The sequence below is a fragment of the Megalopta genalis genome, chromosome 15 (genome assembly GCF_051020955.1).
Source record: "Megalopta genalis isolate 19385.01 chromosome 15, iyMegGena1_principal, whole genome shotgun sequence".
NCBI classification, from domain to species: Eukaryota; Metazoa; Arthropoda; class Insecta; order Hymenoptera; family Halictidae; genus Megalopta; species Megalopta genalis.
The window spans coordinates 6,140,200-6,168,039 of NC_135027.1; the positions used below are offsets into that span (position 1 = coordinate 6,140,200).

A 27,840-nucleotide genomic window follows, 5' to 3' on the forward strand; every position below is an offset into this window, starting at 1 on the left:
TCAAGTGTTATTGTAACATTTGCCGTGAGTAACATATAAATTGCATAAATAACTCATAGGATGTATCTTTGCGATATGAATAAACGTAAATTAAGAAATTAGTCATCCGTCATGTTGACGGGTTTCGTAAATCTATTGTTAATATTATTATTATATTATAAACGTAACAATAAGACATTTTATTTTGATTTTTAACAAGTGTTATTGTAACATTTGCCGCAAGTAACATATAAATTGCATAAATATAATTAAGAAATTAGTCATCCGTCATGTTGACGGGTTCCGTAAATCTATTGTTAATATTATTATTATTATTATATTATAAACGTAACAATAAAACATTTTATTCTGATTTTTAACAAGTGTTATTGTAACATTTGCCGTGAGTAACATATAAATTGCATAAATAACTCATAAATGTATCTTTACGATATGAATAAACGTAAATTAAGAAATTAGTCATCCGTCATGTTGACGGGTTCCGTAAATCTATTGTTAATATTATTGTTATTATCATTATTATAAAGGTAACAATAAGAGATTTTATTTTGATTTTTAACAAGTGTTATTGTAACATTTGCCGCAAGTAACACATTAATTGCATAAATAACTCATAAATCACATCTTTACGACATGAATAAACGTAAATTAAGAAATTAGTCATACGTCATGTTGACGAGTTCCGTAAATCTATTGTTAATATTATTATTATTATTATATTATAAACGTAACAATAAGACATCTTATTTTGATTTGTAACAAGTGTTATTATATAACATTTGCCGCAAGTAACATATAAATTGCATAAATAACTCATAAACGTATCTTTACGATATAAATAAACGTAAATTAAGAAATTAGTCATCAGTCATGTTGACGGGTTCCGTAAATCTATTGCTAATATTATTATTATTATTATTATTATTATTATTATTATTACTATTAAATTGAATTTTTGTAGAAAGATTAGAAGGGCGTCTCCGGTCCGTTCACGTCAAACAAATTGATTTAGATTTTCACTCGCTCTCTGGAACAGCTTATCGGGAACGCTGGTCTCCGAATGAGATCGCGTCGACACGCCGTCGATATTCGAGGGGGTCCGGAGTGCACACGTCGAAGGTGGATCGCGTAATGGAAACGGATGGATCGATCGATCCGAAGCTTCGTCTCGCGCCGAGCGCGCGACACACGCTCGCCGTTGTGTACAGAGTGTGTCCTATGAGCTCTAACGCTCTTCTGCCTTGACCGAGTTGAGCGAGGTCCGTGTCAGATCTCTGTCTTGACTTTGACTCCGTTTTATCGTAAAAGTCATTTTCACGATCAATCGGTGTTCGAGAAAGAGAAAGAGAGAAAGACAGAAAGAGAGAGAGAGAGAGAGAGAGAGAGAGAGAGGGACAGAGAAAAGAGCTACGAAAAAGAGAGAGAGAGAGAGAGAGAAAGGGGGGGGACAGAGAAAAGAGCTACGAAAAAGAGAGAGAGAGAGAGAGAGAGAGAGGGGGGACAGAGAAAAGAGCTACGAAAAAGAGAGAGAGAGAGAGAGAGAGAGAGAGGGGGGGACAGAGAAAAGAGCTACGAAAAAGAGAGAGAGAGAGAGAGAGAGAGAGAGAGAGAGAGAGGGGGACAGAGAAAAGAGCTACGAAAGAGAGAGAGAGAGAGAGAGAGAGAGGGGGGGGGGACAGAGAAAAGAGCTACGAAAAAGAGAGAGAGAGAGAGAGGGAGAGAGAGAGAGAGGGGGGACAGAGAAAAGAGCTACGAAAAAGAGAGAGAGAGAGAGAGAGAGAGAGAGAGAGAGAGAGAGGGACAGAGAAAAGAGCTACGAAAAAAAAATCGAAGCAGGGCCAAGCGACGAAAAAATGAGCAAGAACGAAAAGAAAACGTGGCACCGGACGCGAAGAAAAGCATTGCCTCGGCAGAAGCCACCGATACTATATTTACGGGCAGAAGGGCGCGATCAATCTGTTTCTATCGCGTTCTCGAGATTTCCTTTTTCCATGGTTGGCACCGGATCGCCTCTTGGACCGCCTCCAGCTCGCTGCTCTCGGCCGGCGTTCGCGTGCTTCCCGCGATGCTGCGCCGTTCTCAGCCCGTTCCTGAATCCTTAATACGACCCTATCCGAAGTCTTCCACGAGGTAAACCGCCGCGAGTGCTGGCTCGTGGCGATAACCGGGCAAGGAAACGAGGGAACCAGGAAACGAGTTTTAAAGGACTGCGCGCGCCGTTCGCCGCGTCCGGCACATGCTTTTCCTCGCCGCGGACAGATTAAACAGTGTCCGGACTGATCGAGCTCCCCGTACGCCCTGTTTCTTTCTTGCTCGAGTGAAACGGAAAGACCGGTCGCCGAAGCGTCCGAACTGTTCGCAATCCGTGATACTAGTTTCCGATATTGAATATCTCGCGTGTCACCGGTCATCGGCGAACCTTCCCGATGTCGTTACCTTTTTATCGACATCGTTTTCACCGGTGTCGAAAACCGACCGTAACCATCATCCAATTTTGATAGCTCTCATTTTGTCTACATACGAAAACTGTAGATGTAATTGATCTTTTATTTGACGCTATTTCCGGCGAAGGGGTCAAGACACACGTTATAAAATTTTAATTTTTAATTAGTTAATAATAATTGATATTAATATTATTTGTATTAATAATAATTGATACTTATATTAATTGTATTAATAATAATTAATATTAATATTAATTGTGTTGACAATAATTAATATTAATATTAATTGCATTGGCAATTATTAATTTTAATATTAATTGTATTTGCAATAATTAATATTAATATTAATTGCATTGGCAATTATTAATATTAATATTAATTGTATTTGCAATAATTAATATTAATATTATTATATATTGTGTTAATAATATTTAATATCAATATTAATTGTGTTAATAATAATAAATATTAATATTAATTGTGTTAATGATGATTAATATCAATATTAATTGTGTTAATGATGATTAATATCAATATTAATTGTGTTAATGATGATTAATATCAATATTAATTGTGTTAATGATGATTAATATCAATATTAATTGTGTTAGTGATAATTAATATCAATATTAATTGTGTTAATAATAATTAATATCAATATTAATTGTGTTAATAATAATTAATATCAATATTAATTGTGTTAATAATAATTAATATTAATATTAATTACTTAAAAAAATGATAAATTAATTTTTAATTAATAATCATAACATAGTATTCAATTTCTCCTACAAAGATTATAAAAATATAATTTGGCAAAAATAGATGTATACAAAAGATTATTAGAAACAGCGTTAAAATTATTAGAATATTGTTGACCGGCAATTTTGTAACGTCTGAGCGCAAAAACACGAGTTAACTCTTTTGGGGCACAGGATTTCAGGAAATAAAATAAACCCATATTGCACAGAAATTTTATTGCGTTTCAAATTAAACAGAATTGGTACACTTTTATTAACAAAGGAATCACATGATATAAAAAATAATAATAATTCAATTCAATTTGTTGTTGTAGAGTCGGACTCAAATATTTCGCGGTGGGTTTAAAAATGTCCCACCATGCATTACCGTGTATCAAAGGGATGAGATATATTTAATCCCGTCGTGCCCCAAAGAATTAACTCGTAATCCGGTCAATAATGTGTTAACAATGATATCGACTGTCCAGCGTTACTTAAATTATTTGGCTCTGCTGTCGCTGTTCGTACTACACGCTCACTTGCATGATTTGCAACAGCTAAATTTAAAACCTCAGGTTCAATGATTCCGTCACCAGAATCTGTACCTACGCTAACGCAATCACCGATGAAATCGGCGTGTTTTCCATGGCAATATCTACAACTGTCAAACAACATTACGTAACATGCCGAGGGTTGGCTTGCAACCTCACTTGCATGACACGCGTAGCGTGCGTTCTGCGTTCCTTCAACCCTTAACTGCTATCGCCGGTCTGCGAGACCCGCTACGAATTACTTATTCATTTTTAATCATAATTGTAAGAAATATTGTAAAAAGGGGAACGTTTTTAACACGCCGGCTTTTACTCGATATGCAAAGCAAGAACAATTATAACGCAATGTCAACAATAACGCAATAGGCATCATCGAAAATTATTGAGCGGACTGTAAGGGTTAAATTTCTTAAGAGTTAAATTTCTTAACACGTTGACTGCCGCGTCACACGTATTCGGGTGACAGCAAAAGTTCTCATCAGGCCACGTCACCCGTAATTCGGGTGACGCTGATTTGACTACTTACAAAGGATTTCCGAAAATATTTCGACAAATATTCTACAGGAGGTAATGAGACTATCGAATTCTTATAAAAATGGTTTATTAAAAAAATTATTCGCAGTGTATAACATTAAAACGTTCTCTGCAAAGTTGAGGTTGATCAGGACAGCTTGGACAAAAAGTTGTTTGTTTTCTCAGATATGCTCGTGCCTCTGATCGGTCCATTTCGTATCTTTTATTTGAACTGTAGCTTCCTCGGTATCATCAACATTTCTTTCTTCTTCCATGACCAATTCTCGTAAAATCTCGTCAATAGTATCTTCATAACATTCATTATCTCTAAGATTATATTTATCAGTATCCGAATCAGAATCTGGCGATGTAATTTTATTTATGCTTCTCCTTCCGGGCAATCCCCCCGATCTCTTTTCATTATTGAACAAAAATAAGGGCAGAGATTTTAAGTTATACCATTCGGTACTCGGCAAAGATTCCAACTGTTCATGCAGGAACAGAAACAGGTATGAATTAACAGCGCACGCTTCCTATAGCGGCACGGATGGCCTGTAGGAGATTTTGTTGTAAATACGCGTGGCAGTCAACGTGTTAACCCCTTAATGCACAATTTAAAAAAAAAACCGACCAAAAAAAATCAATTTTTTTTATCTAAGAAAATACATATTTGGACCTTAATTTCAATAAATATGTAAAAAAATGCAAAAATTACTAAAAATTCAATAAAAATAGTGGATAAATAATTATAGTGAATATTGAATCGCATTGCAGATCGAATTTTGTACCCATCGTACTGTTTTTCAATTACCAGTTACTATTTTGAAGGGGAAGGAGGAGACGAAAAAAAAACTGAAAAATATTTAATTTTACCTAAATTTGTAATAATATAATAATAATAATATTTATTAGCTGAAAAATATATAATAAACTAAAACTATTCAAAATTTTCTTTTGTATAGTAAATTTCAAAACAAGGTGCAGAGCACATAGCCCAACATTCCTTATTTCAACATTAGAAAACATACCTTTTATACACTAAAAATCCAATTTACTCTCTATAAAAATACACCATAAAACAAAAACGTTTTTATATGTTGACACTAATAATATTTGTAAAAAATAAAAAACAATTGTCTTTGAAGAAATTCACTTTGATAACGTCTACTTTACTTCACGACTTGCTCACGAATAATACACTAAATGTTCATAAGTGCCATCCTAAAAGTGCATATTTTATTGCTGAATAAGCAAAAAATAGAAAGAGATCGGAGATAACTGGAGAGTAATAAATAAATTAGTCATAACAAAACTCACAAAAGTGCCAACGCTAATTAGATACGCAATAATGGATATAGATAGATAGAAACAATTATCAGGTCAGAGATGCTTATAAGTGTCACCCTAAAAGGCCATATTTTATAATCCCAAATAAACAAACTTTACAGCTTACAATACAGAATTACACGATGAATATCAATAAATTGAATGTTTTCCTTGGTTTTTATTAAGTTATTTTTACTGCCCGGATATATTCGAATCTGAACATTTTAGCGACATAAGTTGCGACGCCGACCGTATATATACGGGTCTGCACATTTTGGCCGGTTTTGCACGCCCGTGTTAATACGTTTCTGCGCGTTAAGGGGTTAAGGGTTCAATTTCTTAAGGGTCAAATTTCTTCACCTTCTGCATGTTAAATTGAGCTAAGACCCGATGTTTCGATACCTAGATGAAGCACAAAGAATACAAATAATTTCCAACGATCCAACGATGGGGCGAGGCTTTCCGAAAGTATCCGAGGGGTGCCTGCCCGACGAGGATCGCGAAGAGGCCGCAAGTCATCCGGGTGATTCGCGGAGTGACTTTCAAGTCGAAATAAGCGAAGTGTCGCGAGTCGGCCATGCCCGCGAGGGCCGATTCGCGATGCGTTTGCGTACGTACGCGTGTTCGTGTTTATTCGGCACAGCACGGCGTGCCGGCGTGTGGCATAGGTGGTAGCTTCGTTCTATCGACCGAACCAGCAAGCTCGTCCCGTGACCTGACCTCGGCTGAACTCTCCATTCCGCTCTGCCTCGCTCTAACACAATCGCCAACCGCGTAAACCCCTCCTCTGCTGCCCCTGCTACTACCGTTCCTCCTGTTCCGACTGCTCAAACTTGCTTCACCTCCTTCTTCTCTCTCTCCTCGGATCTCTATTATTCCATCTACCCAACCCTCGGTCTCCCCAGTTCTTGAGCTAGGACACCACCCCAAGGCGGTAAGAAATAGCTTTAAGTTTGGGAATTTTGTTTGCAGGCGCGGTAAATTCTCCCCAATTCACGCTCAGATTGAACACAAAAACTAGACAATTTGGGAAGAGGAGATGCGGATTATTCGAGACCTGCGGTTCGTTTTTATAGTTATATATACACATATAGTTTATTTGAAATTATATATAGTTGTTTATAGTTGTTTATAGTTGTTTATAGTTGTTTATAGTTATTTATAGTTATATGTATAGTTATTTATAGTTGTATATATAGTTATTTATAGTTATACAGGGTGTTCCACAATTATTTTAACAGCCGAAAATGAGGGGTAGCTGAGGTCATTTGAAGTAACTTTTTCCTTTGCGAAAATGCAATCTGCCACTTTGTTTACGAGTTATTGACGGAAAACACTGACCAATGAGAGGTGACTGCGCGAAGTTCGAGAGCCCGCAGCACGAGGCTTTGACAGATGGTCGGGACGGACTCGAGCCGCGTTCGAAGTATTGAACAAATCATGAAGCGAGAACTTTCCGGATTTTTTTTTACTACCTAACAGTGATATTTTTTAAGAAAAACGCTGTTCACCTTTACCTTAGAACGTCTGAAGAATATTTACTAATTTTTCGGACCCGAAATAGTAAGTAATTTAAGCGTGACGACCGTTTTAATTTTCTAGTGTGCATGACACCTTGTGTGTAACATATGGAATTTTTAAGCAAGGTGTACAGTGAATATGTTGACCTTGATATAACCTTGATATAACCTTGATATAACCTTGACATAACTTTGATATAACCTTAACATATGAAATTTTTAAGCAACGTGTTCAAGTTCAACGAATGATTCGCAAAGCTAATTTAATAAATAATAATCGTGTTAAAGGACGTAAGGGATATGTTTATTAGAGAAATATGAAGATTATTATCAATAACCTTGACATAACCTTGACATAACCTTGATATGACCTTGATATGTCAAGGTTATGTAAAGGTCCGAAAAAATTAGTAAATATTCTTCAGACGTTCTAAAGTAAAGGTGAATAGCGTTTTTCTTAAAAATATCACTGTTACGTAGTAACAAAAAAATCCGGAAAGTTCTCGCTTCGTGATTTGTTCAATACTTCGAACGCGGCTCGAGTCCGTCCCGACCATCTGTCAAAGCCTCGTGCTGCGGGCTCTCGAACTTCGCGCAGTCACCTCTCATTGGTCAGTGTTTTCCGTTAATAACTCGTAAACAAAGCCGCAGATCGCGTTTTCGCAAAGGAAAAAGTTACTTCAAATGACCTCAGCTACCCCTCATTTTCGGCTGTTAAAATAATTGTGGAACACCCTGTATATTTAGTTATATATAGTTTACTGTAATTACTAAACGAAAGATATAGTCTTTCTGAGAGGACATAGATATAAATTTCAGCTTCGATTTCTAATTGTTTACCAGTAAAAATCGTGGAAAATGCCAAAGTTATTCGTTGCTTCCGAAACCTCGCTTATCGAATGAATCGCTTAATAATTTAGAGCAGGCCCCGGTACGAAGATGTTTACAGAAAAGTGAATTCACGAAGACGCGTCAAAAGGAAGATCAATCGGGAAACAGGATAGAAAGTTTTCGCTGGACAACCGGTGGCCCAGGGCGGACGTAAAGGCTCGCGGAGAGGAGGCTCGTTGTTCCCCGTTCGATATTCGGTGTCGTGACACTCGTGATACGACCGCGCCCGCGATCCGGATGCATTCGAAGCGGACTCGTTCGCGTTGCTCCGGGCACCAACAATGCATAATAACGCTGAAACGAGAGCGCACGGATTCTGGCTCCGGCGTTGCCCGCAAATAAGCCGGAGACAGAACCGGACTGGTAGTTCGACCGGAACCGATCCAAGGACCGGAAGAATACGTGAAATGGAAAACGGAGAAAGTTAGCGGTCGGCCGAAAGCGATCGTAAATTTCGTCGAAAGGACTGCTCGATCGAACGAACTCCGATTTCGAGAAACAGCGCACGCGAGAGAGAGCGAGAGAGAGAGAGAGAGAGAGCGAGAGGGAACGAGAGAGAGAGAGAGAGAGAGAGAGAGCGAGAGGGAACGAGAGAGAGAGAGAGAGAGAGAGAGAGAGAGAGAGAGAGAGTGTTGGAAATTGGGCAGCAAAATAAAACACTGTGGAATAATTTTCAATGTAATTATGACCAAACTCCAGTTTTTGTTTGTTTGTGACAAATTTGTGTACACGCAATTTAAAATAGTAAAAACATTAAAAGGATTTCAAGATGTTAATGTATTATTTTCAATCTATTAAAGAGTGATTAAAGGAAGAACGAACGGCGATTTGCTTTTTATATCTTTCAATTAGCTCTGATAATTTTTATTTCGAGCGCGAATTAGGGAGAAATTACTATATTCGTATCTCCTAAATTGTCTATTTCTGTTTCCAAGCTGAGCGTCAATTAGGGAGAATTTACTGTACTTCGTATAACAAAATTAGTGCCTGTTTTTTTTTATTATTAAAGTTAGTGCCTCTGAGCCTGTTGCGGTTGAGAATAATATAAAAATAAACGTATATAAAATAAAATATATAGAAAATATATAGAAATATAAAAAATATAAAATATAAAAATTTATAGAAATATAAAAAATATAAAATATAGAAAATATATAGTAATATAAAAAATATAAAATATAAAAATATATAGAAGTATAAAAGATATAAAGTATAAAAATATATAGAAATATAAAAAATATAAAATATAAAAATTTATAGAAATATAAAAGATATAAAATATAAAAATATATAGAAATATAAAAAATATAAAATATAAAAATTTATAGAAATATAAAAGATATAAAATATAAAAATATATAGAAATATAAAAAATATAAAATATAAAAATATATAGAAGTATAAAAAATATAAAATATAAAAATATATAGAAGTATAAAAAATATAAAATATAAGAAAAGTATATAAAATTGTACAAAATATTAAATTATTATTTATTAAAATTGTACTTCAATATTATGAAATTCCTGAAATTTCTTCTGCGGCAAAGTGATAAGAATACAACGAAGTAATACATAAGATAATTCTTGCATTACTTATCAGGTAAATCCACCGGAGGGAGGGAGAGAGAATGAAACGGGTACCGCCGTTTCTGCTTGCCGGTAATAATGCCAGGCGAGATCGTTTCGACACACCGATGTACTTAACGAGACACTGCCAATTCGATTCGAACGTTGCTCGCCAATCGCGCCGCTATAATTTAGAACAGACTTGGAAGTTGAGCCGATCTTGCTACCCCTTCACTCGGTCTATTTGCACACTTTCGGCGAGGTATGCGTCCGGCTCGCACGCGACCGCGACTAGTCGCAAGATCCTGCGAACCGGTCAACCGGTGGTCGGCCAGATATCGGGACGATCGAGGATCGAATTGAGAAATATTCATATTGTATCGGGAAATCGTTAAGACGTTGGCTGCCGCGCGAATTTTACGCGACTTGCCCAAGGCGCCAACATGAATTTTTCATTATGCGATGCACATTATGTTGAAGTATTATTTACAGCAGATAAGTTTAGCTGTATAAACTTGTTTTATGCACTTTTCGTGGCGCATTGTCATAAATTACAATTATTATAATATTGTTACGGCGACTTGTCCAAATCAAGTCGCTGTAATGTGAAACTGCCCTGTTGTGAGCAACTCCTTAAAGAAAAATAGAAGAGAGGGGTTGCCACGGAGGTGTTTTATCAACGGACAATCGAAGAGTCGGGACCGTCGAGCGATCAACACCATCTAATTCAAAGATCTCTAACATAATTTAATTTAGTTGTATTATAGTTCGTGTTCTCTATTGTTAATAAAATTCAAAGATCTCTAACATAATTTAATTTAGTTGTATTATAGTTCGTGTTCTCTATTGTTAATAAAATTCAAAGATCTCTAACATAATTTAATTTAGTTGCATTATAGTTCGTGTTCTCTATTGTTAATAAAATTCAAAGATCTCTAACATAATTTAATTTAGTTGTATTATAGTTCGTGTTCTCTATTGTTAATAAAATTCAAAGATCTCTAACATAATTTAATTTAGTTGTATTATAGTTCGTGTTCTCTATTGTTAATAAAATGCCGCGACGCGGGAGAAGTGTAATAATTCGTAACAATATTATATTATTGATAAATTTATGCGTATCTATGTTTACCCTAATTATGTATTTGAACTATTCGTCGCGTCGCCGGTCACCGGTGACCCCCACGGCAGCCAACGTGTTAATAATCAATATCTCGTACCGATAATGATTACAGCGTTACCTTTCCGAAGATTCAACCTGTTCACCCTCGGGGATAGTCGTACCGTTTCGGATCACCTAGCTTTCCACGCAAAATCGTAGAAGGAGAATTTTCCTGTTTCAGACGCGCAGCCTCAATCAATCTGAACATTCCATCCAGCCGATACAGGTATATCGGACTTTCTTGTAGATCTCAGTTTATCTATACACGAGCCACTGGCTTAAGTGGTCGTTAGGTTAAGTACTGTGTTTAAATGCGAACCGTTTCTGCAACACCGTTCATATTTTTAACAATTCAATTTCAACCTTTCGAACAATCTCCTATCGCCGCTTTACGCAACTCTCATCCTTAATGTCCCTCTTCGCCTGTTAGAGTGTATCATTATTTATTATTATTACTGTCGTTATTATTTTTTTTTATTGTTATTATCGATTTCAGTTCTTTGTTCCTCTTTCTTAGTGCCATTTAATTTACATACATTGTCATCATGATTTTCAATGTATATATCTTTCTTCCTTTCTATTGTTTGTAAATCTTTTTAAACTTTCTGCCATAAATGCATTTTCTCTCCGTGTTCAAATATAATCTAATAAATATAATAATATAATAATAATAATAATATATTAATTATATTAATAATATTATTATATAATATTAATTATAATAATAATAATAATAATATATTAATTATATTATTATATAATATTAATAATAATAATATATAATATATTAATTATATTATTATATAATATTAATAATAATAATAATATAATATATAATATATTAATTATATTAATAATAATATATAATAATATATTATTATTATATTATTATATTTATTAGATTATATTTGAACACGGAGAGAAAATAAATTTATTGCAGAAAGTTTAAAAATATATATATATAAATATAATAAATATAATATATAATATATAATAAAACAGACTGGGCAGTTTAGCTAATAAATATTTTATGAAGGTTGACTTTTTCACTGGCGGAACGGCCTCATTCAAAGCGTACTTAATTAAGTTGTTAATGTCTGCCTAGGTCCGACTGGTTCCGTTTCTGCATGTACTTTTCGTTTTTTTTCTCATCGTATACTAGTTCTTTTAGCATCCTGTTCGATAACAGTCTCGTTCGTTTCCTGCGCGTACACCTGAAAATTCTCCCGAGTTCACGTACGCGCGTTCGTTTGGTTTTCGCGAGCCCGCGAGGAGCTCTTCCGACACGGTGTTCCCTTTTTTTTCATTTTAAATTTGCTTTCACCGTTGTCGGAATGCGAGTCGATCGTCGATTGTGCAAACGAGAGAGAAATCCTCGGATTAGAGGCGATCCGACCCCGGGACTCGATGCCACCGTCGACCGGCGAGACAGTTCGCGCGATAATCGATCGCCGCTACGCAGCCTTGAACGCGAATTCGGAAATCGTCCATTATGATTCGAGAGTCATTGCCGGCGACTTTGATTCATCCTTAACCCCGTTTCCCCGGACGACAGAAATTCTCGGCTAATTTCTGGATGAAATCGTAATTAACGGACTAACCTTAACACTGTTTGCTCTCTCTCTCTCTCTCTCTCTCTCTCTCTCTCTCTCTCTTTCTCTCTCCCGCGCGTTCTAACACGATTTAAGGCCATTCCCCGTACCTCAGCGTGTTGCGCTACAAAATTATACGTAACTTCGTGTTCCGAAATTTTAGTCTCCCGCCGACAAAGTTGCAAAAATCCTCGCATATTTTTCGAAGATGGAAAATTCTGTATACATCATGATACTGTTTATAGAAGATATAAATAGACTAAGGGAATTGTGTATCGAAAATAATCTGTTAACAAACCTCGAGAAGTGCAATATTTGTAGGTTTACAGAATTAAAAGCAACAGAGATTGCGCGTGATTTAGGGATCAATTTCTCAACAAATCTGGCATTCGAGAACCGTGTCGAAAACATTACAGGCTCCGGTTCTTATAAACAGAGTCGCTAAATATTTTAAAAATACCAGTGCAATATTAATAAATAATAATAATATTATATGTATTATTATTATATATTATATATATATATAATAATATTATATATTATAATAAAAAATAATATTATTATTATATATTATATATTATAATAAAAAATAATATTATTATTATATATTATATATTATAATAAAAAATAATATTAATAAAATATCAGTGTTATCAGACTCAAATGTTGAAGGAAGTTGTATATCAAAAATAATCTGTTAACAAACCTCGAGAAGTGCAATATTTGTAGGTTTACAGAATTAAAAGCAACAGAGATTGCGCGTGATTTAGGGATCAATTTCTCAACAAATCTGGCATTCGAGAACCGTGTCGAAAACATTACAGGCTCCGGTTCTTATAAACAGAGTCGCTAAATATTTTAAAAATACCAGTGCAATATTATCGAACTCAAATATTGAAGGAAGTTCAACATAAATTTTTTCGTATAATTTCCCGATATATGAAAATTAGAATGAGCATATGATTACTTCTGTCATTCGATCAAAATTTAGTACCGTTCTGAAAGGTAGACGCATCAAATTTGATTCACATTTTGCTTATAAATTACTTAATCTCTCCAAAACTTCTCTCTCATTTTAGACCAATCGTTCCTAGATCAATCAGTACAGTAAATTCTCCCTAAATGACCCTGAGTTCGTACACAAAAATGGACAATTTGGGAAGCGAAGGCTCGAATAATAGTATCTCGTCTTCTCAAATTGTTCAATTTCGTTTCCAAGCTGAGGATCAATTAGGGAGAATTTACCCTGCTCCGTCAGAAGTTCCACTGTGCAGCACGTCGAACTCCACAAATAGGATTATAATAATTACAAGTTATATGGGATCAATTTCTCAACAAATGTGCCATTCGAGAACCATGTCGAAAACATTACAGGCTCCGGTTCTTATAAACAGAGTCGCTAAATATTTTAAAAATACCAATGCAATGTTATCAGACTCAAATGTTGAAAGAAGTTGTGTACCAAAAATAATCTGTTAATAAACCTCGAGATGTGCAATATTTTTAGGTTTACAGAATTAAAAGCAACAGAGATTGTGCGTGATTTAGGGATCAATTTATATAATTAATATTGCACTTCTTATAAACAGAATTAAAAGGAACAGAGATTGCGCGAGATTTAGGGATCAATTTCTCCACAAATCTGCCATTCGAGAACCATGTCGAAAACATTACAGGCTCCGGTTCTTATAAACAGAGTCGCTAAATATTTTAAAAATGCCAGTGCAATATTATCAGATTATTATTTATTTATTTTATTAATATTGCACTTCTCGAGGTTTATTAACAGATTATTTTTGATACACAACTTCCTTCAACATTTGAGTCTGATAATATTGCACTGGTATCTTTAAAAATATTTAGCGACTCTGTTTATAAGAACCGGAGCTTATAATGTTTTCAACATTATTAACTAAATTATTATAATTACAAGTTCTGTAAATCTTTAGAATCCTTCCGACATTATCCATGACAGTACACAAAATATAATATACATTCATTTGCCAAATGAAATGAAAGGAGAACGAGAACTTCGTAAATAAAACTATATCATTATTGTTAAAGGTATCAACGGCAAACGATACGTTGGGAGGGTTGTGAAGGTAAGTGGAGGTAAGTGGAAATAAGTGGAGGTAGATGGGTGGTGGCGAGGGTGGTGAAGGGAGACGCGGGGAGGTGGCGGCAGGATTTCTGGGGCGAATTTTTTCCTCCGGGCTTAGCGACGCTCAGCCTTCGGTAGCTCCGAACCTTGGGACACTTTCATGCCGAGCCTACGATCAATTCCATCGATTATCGACACACCGAGGTTAAGGTTAGCCCCGCCGCGCCTCGTCGTTTGAACGGGATTGCGGCGTGACCGCGCGGCCGCGCGCAGAAACGGCTCCTCTCCTCGCTCGCAATCAGCGGGTTTCGTCGCTCGTTGCTCGTAGCGGCTCGTGGCCCGTATCGATTTTCGGCTCGATACGCGCGAGGACTGATCCAGTGCCAACAGACTTCAACTTTCGAGCAGCGAAACGGTAAAAGAATTTCCCGTCGGAAAAGCACAGCGTTCGCCGGAAATTTCTCGTTTCCAACCCCGTACTCGGCAAAATCAACCCCCGCCGCGCCGTTTGCCCGGACATACAGTCAATTTTCCCTGATCGACACTCAGTTTAGAAATTGGAGGAGAATTCACTGCATTAGGGAAGCTGAATTCTTGCGCGCCGATACGTAGCCTGAGTTATGTATCTATTTTTGTTCCGGATCGCACCGTACGCTCTATGGTTACCATAATTCTGCGACTATAAGGAGAAACGCTCCTCAAACGTTTCCACAATTTTAACACGTTCCCTGCCGCGTGGGGCGTATACGCCCCACGCTGAACTTTCCGTTCAAGCCATTTGGTATTATCATTGTAAAATGAAGAATTTTTTAAAAATTCATTATGCAGTCAATTATGGACATCTTAATACTATTGCTGATGCCCTCATTTAATCGTGGGGCGTATACGCCCCACGCGGCGTGATGGGCAATTTTTCTTTACTGTAACTTGTTTTAACTGCATTTCTCTTATTCCGATCAGTCATTTATTCGCGTGTCGTTGACACAATACTTACTGCTTCACTGAAGCTGGGATTGATTTATAGTTCTATAGTACTGTAAAAGTTGTAACATTCTGCGATAGTTGTGTGGATAAACCACACTTATGTTTGCCATGTTTTAACAAAGTTCATCGTAACATCCCTTTGTAATCGCATACAAACTTGAATTTAACTAAAATGTTATATTTTAAACTAATATAGGCATGATAAAAAAAATTATATGTGAGGATGCAACTCGCTTGGCATAATAATGATCAGCCAGGTATTTGTTAAAGTAATTCCTAGAAAAATAAATTTATTGGTTTGCTGTGTTATGCATGTTAAACTATACAACCTTTCCTTAATAATTATGATTTTTGCACTATTTTAATTATTGTAAAGCATACGCCAGAAACAAAATAATACAAATGTAAAGCGTGGGGCGCATACGCCCCACGCGGCTTGAACGGGAAGTCTTCAAAAAACGGTCTGGCAGGGAACGTGTTAAACAATTTAAGCTGGCATTTGTCAGGAGAAACATCGTGAAATTCAATCTGGGACGATCGCCGATTATTTTTCAACGGGCGGGCCGCAGGTAAACCGCGGATGGGCCGCATGCGGTCCGTAGACCATGGATTGCTCGTCACTGATGCTCATTAGTAGATTGAGGATCTTTATGGAAATTGTTGTTCCCATACGTCATTTTACAAAAATCAGAATTAAAGAAAAGCTTCCTTGGTCAACTAAAAGAAGAGAAAATGAAGATGCTATTAGATCATGTTATTATAAACGTTTTCTAGCACTTCAAAAATCTGCCATGAAAATATCACAAATGCATAAAGATCCGCAGTCTACTCATTACCAATCAATACAACATAATTAATCATAATATAATTGACATAATCCTTTCATCATACTGTCGTCATCGTGATCTATACAGTACATCGCTCAATTCTCCTATATTCTGTCCTTACCCACCCCATCCCCCTCCTTTCTTTTCCTCTATTTTTTTCTATTTATCGATATTTCCTTACATTTATCCTTATTTCCTCTATTATTTGCTATTATATATGCTTTGTATTTTATATTACTGTTTTTACATTAATATCGTTCATATTTTTCACTCACTTATTATTATTATTATTATTATTATTATTCTCGTTTCTTCTACAGTATGTCCCAAAAATGTCTCACAATCCGGAAAGAGGTGATTCCTGAGGTCATTCGAAGTAATTTTTTCCTTTATAAAAATTTTCTCCGAGGCATCGTTTACGAGTTATTAACGAAAAAACAGTGACCAATAAGAGACAAGCTCGGCTGGCGTGAAGCGGCCCAGCCAACGTGCGCACGAAACTCACGGTCCGCTCATTGACTCGGCCGTCTCGCGCCAGCTGATCTCGCCTCTCATTGGTCACTGTTTTTCGTTAATAACTCGTAAACGAAGCCGCGGATTGCATTTTCGCTAAGGAAAAAGTTGCTTCAAATCACCTCAGGAATCCCCTATTTTTAGACTGCGAGACATTTTTGGGACACCCTGTAAATTCTTCTAACTCATTTATAATTATCCACGTGCTCTTATTTTTATATCGTCTGTTACAAAATATTGCCCCGTATACAATGTATGCATATAGATTATTATCGTTATTATCATAAAATTGTCAGCGTCTCAAAACTGCCTCACTGATTTCACACAGGGGACATTTCTTTTTTTATCGTTCCCGAAACCACCGCGACAAAAATGAAACAATACTGTTTCATGCCACTGAATTTCATGTCACTGCCACTGAAACAAAAATGTTTCAACCGAGCTAGTTTTGAGGTCCAAAAATGTTTCAATGCTTGTCGCGCCGTCCGGATCGGTAAGCATTTTTTTTCTCCTCGTCGCTGGTTCGTCTCGATCGATGTCGCGAAACGATCGATGATCGAACAGGAAACATCGGAGGTCACGCGTTGGGGTTAGGTCTCCTCGTGGGCTTGGCTCTCCATTTCCCCCTCTCTCTCTCTCTCTCTCTTTCTCTCTCTCTTTTTCCTTTGTTCTCGTTCTCGTACTCGTGCGCGTTCTCTCGCTCCTTTTCGTCTCCGGTCTCCCTTTCCGTCGCACCGTACAGAACGGAGCAGTGAGAGGTGCCACGGCACAGGACGTCCTCGAGTTCTCGTTTTACGCGTCCTAGACGGCCTCACCGTCGAAAATAACCATTTCGACGGCCGCTGCGGGTGTATATCCACGGTTTATCCGTGTCCATTGTGCTCCCCTGTCCGATCGGGAACTTCAGAGACCCCGGAAACGACGCCTCGCATCGACCATTAGCACTCCTCGCGGTTGCAATCGTTGCAATTCGCTGTTTTCGGAAAGCTGCCGCGGACCCGAAAGGGCGAGTATTCGGCTGTGCAAACGTAGATCCGCGGGTCCTCGGAGATATCGACGATCCTTGCTCGCTCCTGATCCAATTGTCTGTCAAAGCTGTCCCTTATAGCTCCTCGGATCGAACATTCGACAGCGCCGCGGAGGTCCGTTTCCGTTGCTCGCGGAATGGAAAGTTCTTAGAAAGTGACGCGGTGTCTCTTGTTCACCGTGGAACAGAGCGAACAGGGAGGACAGTGCAAACAGAAAGAACCGACGCACCACGTGTCCGAGCTGTCTTAACATGGACGCAAGGATGACAAGGTTCCGGGGACGCGATCGTCTTGACTAGGTGCACCAGAGTTGGACGAAATTCATTCATTTGTTGTTCGATTGTCGAATAGGGAATAAGAATAAGATCTTTACTCGTTATTAATTATTCGCGAATGACGAATAACTGCATTTACTCGAGTAAAAATAAAATTAGAACGCGTTACTCGCGAACAATGTACAGTCACGAATAAGGTGATAATAAATTCTTCACGAAATAATTATTCGCGAATAAAATTGTTCGATTATATTGGGTTGGCAGGAAAGTAATTTCGGTATTTCAATGTGAAATAAAACTCAATTTTTTCTAGAAGAAGAATGAACTTTAATCAGTCAAATATTCTCTATTCTGTACGATGACCTTTTGCCATCTTTCTGGTAACTTCATGATTTCGCGCTGATAAAACTTCTGCTCCTTATCAGTGAAAAACTCAATCAAGTGCGATTCGAGGTTATCGTTATTATTGAAATTTTTACCACTTAAAAAGTTTCGTAAACTTCGAAATAAATGATAATCCGATGGTGCAAGGTCGGGGCTATATGGAGGATGCGACATCACTTTCCAACCGAGCTCCAATAATTTTGTACGTGTTGCTAAAGATGTGCGAGGCCTCGCATCGACGCGGTGGAATACGATTCTTCTGCGATTTGCCAATTCTGACCTTTTCACTTCGATTGCTTCCTCCAATTTCATAAGTTGCTGGCAGTAAACATCTGAGTTGATCGTTTGGTTGCTTGGAAGCAGCTCAAAATACACAACACCTTTATAGTCCCATCAAATCGACAGCATGATCTTTTTCTGACGCAATTCAGCTTTCGATATGGTTTGTGCTGGTTCATCGCGCTTGAACCATGACCTTTTACGATTAATGTTATTGTAAACGATCCATTTTTCATCATCAACGATCACTCGTTTCAAAAAAGGGTCGATCGCATTACGTTTAAAATGCGTATCGCAAATACCGATTCGTTGGGTTAAGTGAATTTCTTTCAATTCATGCGGAATCCAAGCATCGAGCTTCTTAACAAGTCCAAGATATTTTATGTGATATTCAATTGTTGTGTACGATGCATATAACCTTTTTGCAATCTCTCGTACAGTTATATGACGATTCGATTCAATTATGGCTTTGATTTTGTCATTATCAACTTCAGAAGGTCGACCAGAACGTTGGTCGTCTTTAGGTGAAAAATCTTCGGAACGAAATTTTTTGAAACAATTCTAACACGTGCGTTCAGTTAAGCAAACGACGCCATAAACTTCGCATATCTCTCTGCGAGCCTCGGCCGCTTTCTTGCCTTTATGAAAATAAGAAAGTAAAATGTGTCGAAAATGTTCATCTTTGCAGTCCATGTTAAAATGGACTGCAAATTGTCAATTGTAAGGAAAACTACACGGAATTTGTTTCTATAGTAACCTAAACGTGTCAACTACCAAAGCTGAAAACAAAAAGATTGCAATCTTAACAAAAGAATGTCAATGCAAATATAACGCTATCTATAGATGCAAACCGAAATTACTTTCTTGCCAACCCAATACTTATTCATTCGAATAATTGTATAGATAAAAAGTTATTCGAATAATGCCGAAGACGAACGTGCACCGTGTTAAAACTTGGTATCACCGACTCGCGTCGCCGATCAAACTCCGCTGTGACAGTAAAGATTCCCCTATTTCTTTGTCCCTCCGACAAATCGTATTTTTCCGGGAAAAACAGTCGATCGGGTAATCGATTTCCAATCTTCTCCGTATCCCGTTCAAAAGATTAGGAAGACTCTGGCATGTTTCGAGAGCCGATAAAACTAGAAAAAGTGGTGTGAAAGTGTGTAATACTCACGCGCCAACATTGCTCGTCCTGATCAGGCGGCAGAGCCTGAACGCAGCTCAAACGCGACACATCTGAAACTGAGAAAACAAAATGGAAGGTTATCGACTGATGATGGACTGATTTGTTTATATCGGCGTGTCGCGGGGCTCGAATAATCGTATATATCTCCTCTTCCCAAATCGTCCATTTCGTTTACAAGCTGAGGGACAATTGGAGAGAATATACTGTACTTTATAACAATTATGAAAACATTTCGATTCTCCATAACTGTTTCAGTCAGAACCAATACACACATAACAGTTTGAAACAATTATTTTCAGAACTTTTTCAATCCCTGGATAAAATGCAAAAATTTTAAATTAAGAAAGATCTTAAACGCAGAAACTCGAGAGGGAGAAGAATACGCATGAAGTCAAGTTTGATTATAATAGCATTATAATAGCATTTACGGCAGTAAATTCGAAGGAAGTGTAAAAATTACAAAAGAAATCTAGTTGATAACAGTATCGGTCAGAGACAATAAGTAAACGGTTTAGGCTATCGAAGAATCCATAATGTGTTCCATGTGATTCAGGTAAAAAGAATTTCAGATAAAAAGAATTTCAGGTAAAAATCTTTAATGACTCCTACCTGAACGAATCTCTATGAATAACACCGAAATAATACAGGCATTTATTAGGTCTACCGGAAAGTTCTGTCCGATAGTGTCACTTCAAGTTTCAATCCATATGCACATGTTGATTTGAGACATATATGACTACCTTTCTTTATCATTGCATTTACACACATGTACTCTCCTAAATAAACTGAAACAAAGATGTCTCATGTCATTATTAAGTGAGACGCGATCGTGGAAACATGGCTACCGATGATAATGCCAGACCACACGCTGTTTTGGCGACTCGTCAGAAAATCGCAGAGCCAGGCTGGGAAATTCTGTCACATCCACCATACTCCCCGGACCTAGCACCCTCCGATTATCACTTGTTTCTCTCTTTGCAAAACTTTTTACAGGAAAAAAAATTCAAAACCGAAGCTGATGTCAACCAAGCACTAGTTGAGTTCTACGCCTCTAAAAATAAATCATTTTTTAAAAATGGCATTCACAAGTTGCCGTCACGCTGGCAAGAAGTCCTAAGTAACGATGGAAAGAATATTCTACAATAAATATTATTAAATGTACGAAAATTGTGTTATATTTCAATTCAAAAACGGACAGAACTTTCCGGTAGTCCTAATATTTAGGTTTTCGGTAATTTATCAAAGGCATTGATATTTCGATATTACAGTAAATTCTCCCTAATTGACGCTCCGATTATACACAAAAGATGCACAATTTGGGAATAGGAGATACGATTATTCGAGCCTTGCGACTCGGTTATTATGGTTACCGATTGTCGACAGCTATGAAATCGAGCCGCGATAATCGTCGAATAACCGTAATGATTAGAGAGAATTTACCGTCTATCGGCTTCGGTGTATATGTTGAAGGTTGTCCCTGCGACATAATATGCGACCCTAATATTAGGGTATCCCATAAGTTCCTTCCGCGCCGCGCTACGAATGACTTTAACTGGCTGTGTTTATATAAACACGAAGGCTTATCTCTTGGCTGTTTAGGGTATCGGTTGCAGTCGTCCCAGAGCTCTTTTAGAGGATATTTCGTTGGTGACAAAGTTCCTTATCAAATTTTTTCTGCGCCGTTCGATATGGATAGCCAATATAAGCATATATATATATATATATATAGGAACTTTGTATATATTTTGTATATATATATATATATATATATATATATATATATAGGAACTTTGTATATATTTTGTATATATATATATATATATATATATATATATATATATATATATATATATATATATATATATATATATATATATACAGTCGGTCACGAAAATATTCGGACATCACTATAATTTTAACTATTATAATCCGTACTTTAGACAAATATTTAAAAAGAACAAAAAGAGGCTTCACGTATGTTACTATGCAGTATGTAGTTAACAAAAACATAAAAAATATTTATTTACGATACGTGGTTATATAAATAATTAATGAAATATAGAAAGAAGGCCTATTTTAACCCTAGAAAGATAACCATATGACAACGTACGTAAAAGATAACCATACGCTTCAGAGGCGCATGCTTTTCTAAGGCGTCAATTTTATACTAACAATGGATATTTATTTAAGTTAATCTAGTCATTTTAAAGGTTTGGCATTATTGTAAAAATAAAATGCATTTATATTATATTTTTTTATGTTTTAAGTAATTTTAAACTTAAATCACTAGACCTCTATGAAAAATTAACAAAAATCAACAGTCTTCGCAGGCGCCTCTGCGACGTAGGTTATCTTTCTCGGGTTAATGTCACGAAAATATTCGGACACTTGCTATACACCGCAAGTTTCCAAGTTCTAGGAAGTAACCGAAACAATGTTTGCAAACACACCATTTATACTATCTACAGAGTGTGTTAGAGATCAAATATTTATGAGTCTTGTTCGAAACATATGCGAAATGGGTCGGAAAAGTATGAATATATCGTTTAATATGCGACAATTAATAATTTTTCATCGGGAAAAGGGGAAATCGATTCGCGAAATTGCTAATTTATTGAACATTAGCAAGAGCACCGTATGGGACATTGTTCAACGTTACAAGAACGAAGATAGAATTGAATCTATCCCTCAAAGCGGACGCAAACCGATCTTAACTGTTCGCGATAAACGCTCTATAATTAGGAAAATCAAATGTGATCCTCGAATAAGTGCTCCAAAATTAGCAACTGAATTAAATGAATGCCGTGGAATATCAGTGCATCCAGAAAACATAAGGAGAGTGTTACGATCGGAGGGCTATAATGGAAGAATCGCTCGAAAGAAGCCGTATATCAACGCAGCGAACAGAATGAAAAGATTGAGATTTGCACAAAACTACATTGCAAAGGACAGTGAATGGTGGGAGGACGTAATTTTCGCGGACGAGTCCAAATTTAATGTTTATGGAAGTGATGGAAGAATTAGAGTCTGGCGAAAGTCGAAGGAAGAATTAAATCCGAAACATTTGCAGCCGACTGTGAAACACGGTGGTGGATCTGTGATGATATGGGGCTGTATTTCGGCCCATGGCGTAGGAGAACTTGTTTTTATCGACGATATCCTCGATAAAAATAGATATTTGCACATTTTGCAAAAAAATTTAAAAAGAGTGCAGAAAATATGGGTCTTAAAAATGGGATAAAGTTTTATCAGGATAACGACCCAAAGCACAAATCGCGAATTGTGCAAGAATTCCTTTTATATACTTGTAAAAATGTCCTCCACCCACCACCGCAATCACCAGATTTGAATCCCATTGAAAATTTATGGGATGAATTGGATCGTAGAATTCGGACAGCACCCATAAACACAAAAGAAGAACTCAAACGACGTCTGCAAGAAGAATGGCTACGTATTGGGCAAGTTTATTTTAAAAAAATAATTTGTAATATGCCAACACGATTGCGACACGTCATAAAGCAGATGGGATATGCAACGAAATATTAATTTATAAAAGTAAGATTTATGTACAATAAAATAAATTTAATTTTCATGGTGTCCGAATATTTTCGTGACATTAAAATAGGCCTTCTTTCTATATTTCATTAATTATTTATATAACCACGTATCGTAAATAAATATTTTTTATGTTTTTGTTAACTACATACTGCATAGTAACATACGTGAAGCCTCTTTTTGTTCTTTTTAAATATTTGTCTAAAGTACGGATTATAATAGTTAAAATTATAGTGGTGTCCGAATATTTTCGTGACCGACTGTATATATTTGCGGTATGTTATGCTTTATTGCTTTAAAAAAAGTGATAGGGCAAAGGACACTGCAAACGAGATTTGTACCGTTTACAGTGATGGTTCTACGACTATTAGGACAGTCCGCAATTGATTTGAGAGATTTAGAGCTGGCAATTTTGATTTGAAAGACGAAGACCGCAGCGGCCGACCAACAACGATGGATGCGGACCTTGTCAAAGATATGCTCGCTGAAAATTCGCGATATAGTGTGCGCGAGATAGCGGATGCCACTAACATACCCGGGACAACGGTACATAAGCATTTAATCAAGATGAGATATGTGAATCGATTCGAAGTTCCACGCCGTCGATAAGTGTTGACACCAGCCTTATGAACCGCGTTTCTACGTGCGATTTGCTTCTCCAACGACGTGGAAGAAATCCTTTCCCAAAGAGACTTGTCACTGGAGACGAGACTTGGATTTTATACCAAAATGTGCATCGAAAACGAACTTGGTCAAAAGGAAATAGTCCCTCAATTGTTGCGAAGTCAGGATTTCATCCGAAGAAAGTTCTTTCGTGCGTTTGGTGGGACTGGAAAGGCGTAGTCTACCACGAGCTCCTTTCTCAAGGTGAAACGATCAATTCGGCTAAATATTGTAATCAACTCGATGAATTGAAAGCCACCATAGCAGAAAAACGGCCAGAATTGGCGAACCGACGCGGCGTCGTTTTTCATCGCGACAACGCAAAGCCGCGTGTTGCGTTGTTCGTAAGACAAAAATGATTGCAGTTCGATTGGAACGTTCTACCTCATCCTCCGTACTCTCCAGACATTGCTCCATCCCGATTATTACTTGTCCTTCTCGTTAAAAAACTCTCTCCGTGAAAAACGGTTTAAATTCGTAAGCGAAATAAAAACGCACCTTGAACAATATTTTGCAAATAAGCCTCAACAATTTTGGAAAGAGGGCATAATGAGGCTTCCTGAGAGATGGAAGAAGGTTATAGAACAGAACGGTTCATATATATCATAATAAATCCATCTTAAACAAAAAATATCGTGTATTCATTTCGCATCAAAAAAAGGGAAGAAACTTATGGGACACCCTAATATTTTAACCCTTTGCACTCGAAGTTTTTTTTGAGTCATATTACCAGCAACTCGAAGCCATTTTAGTGAAAACATCATATTCACATGTAAGTTCATGATATAAGCATTAAAAGAAAAGTCATCGTTGTATGTTATTATTTTTGTAATTGTTTATGGATACAAATGTTAGGATATATAAAAAAAATTATAAAATTATTACATTTTGTAATCTTCCAAAGTGTGATGCCTCTTGAAGCAATTGCCAATATGTAATCTTGGCTTCTCTAGACAGGTATCACAAAAATAATGGGTCTGCCGTCTTTCGCCCGGAATTTTTCTATTCGAACACACTACACAATCTTTCTTGGTTCCAGAATGTATAATATGTAGGTGGTTGTTGAGCCTGGCCTCCGTATTTGGTGTGTAACTGTATTCTCGAGATGCGCTGTTTTGTCGGAAATTTCCAATCAATTGGTCCACCAACAATTTTACAAACTTCACTTCAATATCACTTTCAATTCTCGGTATGTGTCGTCGTACAGCAGGAAATATATCACTATCATTAGAATCGGATTCATGGCTTAGTTCAATATTGTCTGCTTCATCACGGCCAAGAGCGTCTATATTATTTATGTAATGTTCACTATGAACTTCAAATTCTAATTCGTCGCTACTACTTTCAATATCACTATAATTTTCACAAATTTTGCTTTTATTTGCCATATCGGGGATATAAATATGTATTCAAAATATAAAAACAACAGATAAACTAGAATCTGATATACACTCTACTGCTGAATAACACGACTTAACTCACTTGCATCCAAGTGCGGAATGCGGAATGTTGCTCAAACCGCGATTGTGTGCTGTTATCGAGAGCATAACAATCCGCGAGCCGCGACCGTCATTTGTCACCAACAGCGAAACATCCTATAACTAATTTTTACCATTTGTTTTTGTTCTTATGTTAAAAACTGAAAATTATTTGCATTGTCTCCGTAGCGGAGCCCTCGAGTTTGAAGACAAATTTTAAATGGCTCCGCTCCGGAGCCCTCGAGTGCAAAGGGTTAAATTAGGGTATTACATTGTTGTATGATGAGCTGCGTCGCATCTAGCGAGAGAGTGCGACGACTGTCTTCTGTCTGCGTTGCCTTTTTCTTGAGGCTCCAACGGCCAAAAATTTTGTTTTTTAGTTAGTTGCCTGCGGACGAGCGAGGTGTGTAGTTGTGCCTACCGAACTATCACCCTTAACCCCTTAACGTGCACGCTCGAGTTAATTCGAGCGCGCTAAACTGGCCAAACTGTGCACACTCGAGATAATTCGAGCGGCGTTGTACTTTATGTTGCTATAATTTGTCACACTCGAATGCAATCGAGAATTGAAAATAACAATGTGAAAGCAAAAAAAAAACAATCATTTTATTGATATTTATCATTTACATGGGATTGTAAGCTATAACACTTACTTGTTCAAGTATAAAATATATCCTTTTTCTACTTATCACTTATGACTTATCTCTTCCTTGTGAGCCGCTTTCCGACAGCGTGTTCATATTCAGATTCTGATTCGCTCATTTTTCAATATATATTTTACTAAAATATAATGTAAAATAAAATATTATAATAATAATAATAATAACAACAATAATAATAATAATAGTAATATTCTGAAAATTAGAATTGCAATAAAAATTTTGATTATTTTTGTATTTTTGTAATTTTCTTGCCAAGACAACGTCCGAAATTGTGTTTTTTTACATTTAAAAGAATTGATTTCTTTTGGCCGGCCTTTTTCAAAAAAACTGTGCATTAAGGGGTTAATATCGATTAGCTTTATGCGTGTTTTCTTTTCTTTTTTTTCAATAAAAATTAACTCTGTTACAATTATTTGCGTTGCCTGCAAAAATTCAACGGTATAGCTTTGCTGGAACGATACGAAATGATACGTTGGAACGATATGAAACTCGCGTCGGTGTGCTTGTAAGTGTGCTGTAAAGAAGCTCGGATGTTGCTAAAATTTCGCGGCGAACAAAAGAAACCCAGGAAAGCAGGACGCCCTGTGCAATCGTTGTAGCAACTAATTTCCCTTTGTTTCACCGTTTGATGGCCGAGGTATGGGGTCTGAGGCCGAGTCGCGGGGCCGGGTCTAGAGGCCGGGGCCCGGCCAATGGAAAGAAGACCGGCTCTCGTGCGCCGGCTGCTTTCGATTGTCAACCACCGGTGCCCACGGTTGGCGAAGTGAAAATCACGCCGCTAGAGAAGCTGAAGGCAGAAACTTTCAAATCGCCATTCTACCCGGCCGGCGCGCACTTTTCACTGGTCGCTTTTCACTCGGTCGGTGATTCACTTTCCTCCGGTGGGCGTTCGGCGTCCCCAAACGAGTCGAAAAAAAAGAAAGAAAAAAAGAAGAAAAGAAAAGAAACGCGAAAGGAGAGCCCACACCTCGTGAAACCATGGTTTTCCATGGCACCGGCGAACGTATCCGACGCGAATACCGTACGCGAGGCGCCGATCTTTGGCGTTCCCGGCATTCGAATTTCAAATGGAAACTTGCTTTCGCTGCTCGGACCTTCGGCCGGCGCCGAGCGATTCGAAACTCGTAAAAGCTAGAACGCTGCTGCCACGCCGAACGAGGACAGCCGATTCGAACCGATACGAATTTCCGCGTTTCGGGTTCGAAAGAGGGCCGTTCTATCGGGCAAGATCTCTTTTACACGGCGACGATTCGCGCGTGCGATTCGAATGGGAGCGTTCAGACGGCGATGCTCGCGCGATACGGAATCGCGATACTTATTTCGCGTATCGCCGATCGGTCGGTCGCTAATAGATAGTAAAATGCTACTATTTTCTAGCTTCAAATACATCGAACAGCGAATCGCGATTCAGGGATCGCCGTGCGAAAGAGGCTTAATTGTATCAAAGTATAAATGAAAGAGGACACCGAGACATATTCCAGGATCCCGGAGCAAATTTAACCCTTTTAGTGCCGGAGGCCGATACATCGGGCCGCACCTTGTAGCGTTATAAGCAAATAAATACGTTATAAATAGTCTAATAACATTACGAGAGA

The 27,840-nt window shown here is 37.3% G+C and overlaps 1 protein-coding gene across 6 annotated transcripts in view; it reads right to left on the reverse strand.

The window, feature by feature from the left end:
- The window catches only part of rdx (BTB/POZ and MATH domain-containing protein rdx), a 199,471-nt gene that overhangs the window by 79,946 nt on the left and 91,685 nt on the right, over window positions 1–27,840 (reverse strand). For 5 of the 6 annotated variants that reach the window (XM_076526673.1, XM_076526680.1, XM_076526674.1 and 2 more), the window contains one exon: window positions 19,876–19,943. The gene's annotated coding sequence lies outside the window, so the exon portion shown is untranslated. Of the gene's footprint in view, window positions 1–9,988; window positions 9,993–19,875; window positions 19,944–27,840 lie in introns of those variants that run through there. The other variant, XM_076526678.1, reaches the window with a different exon arrangement.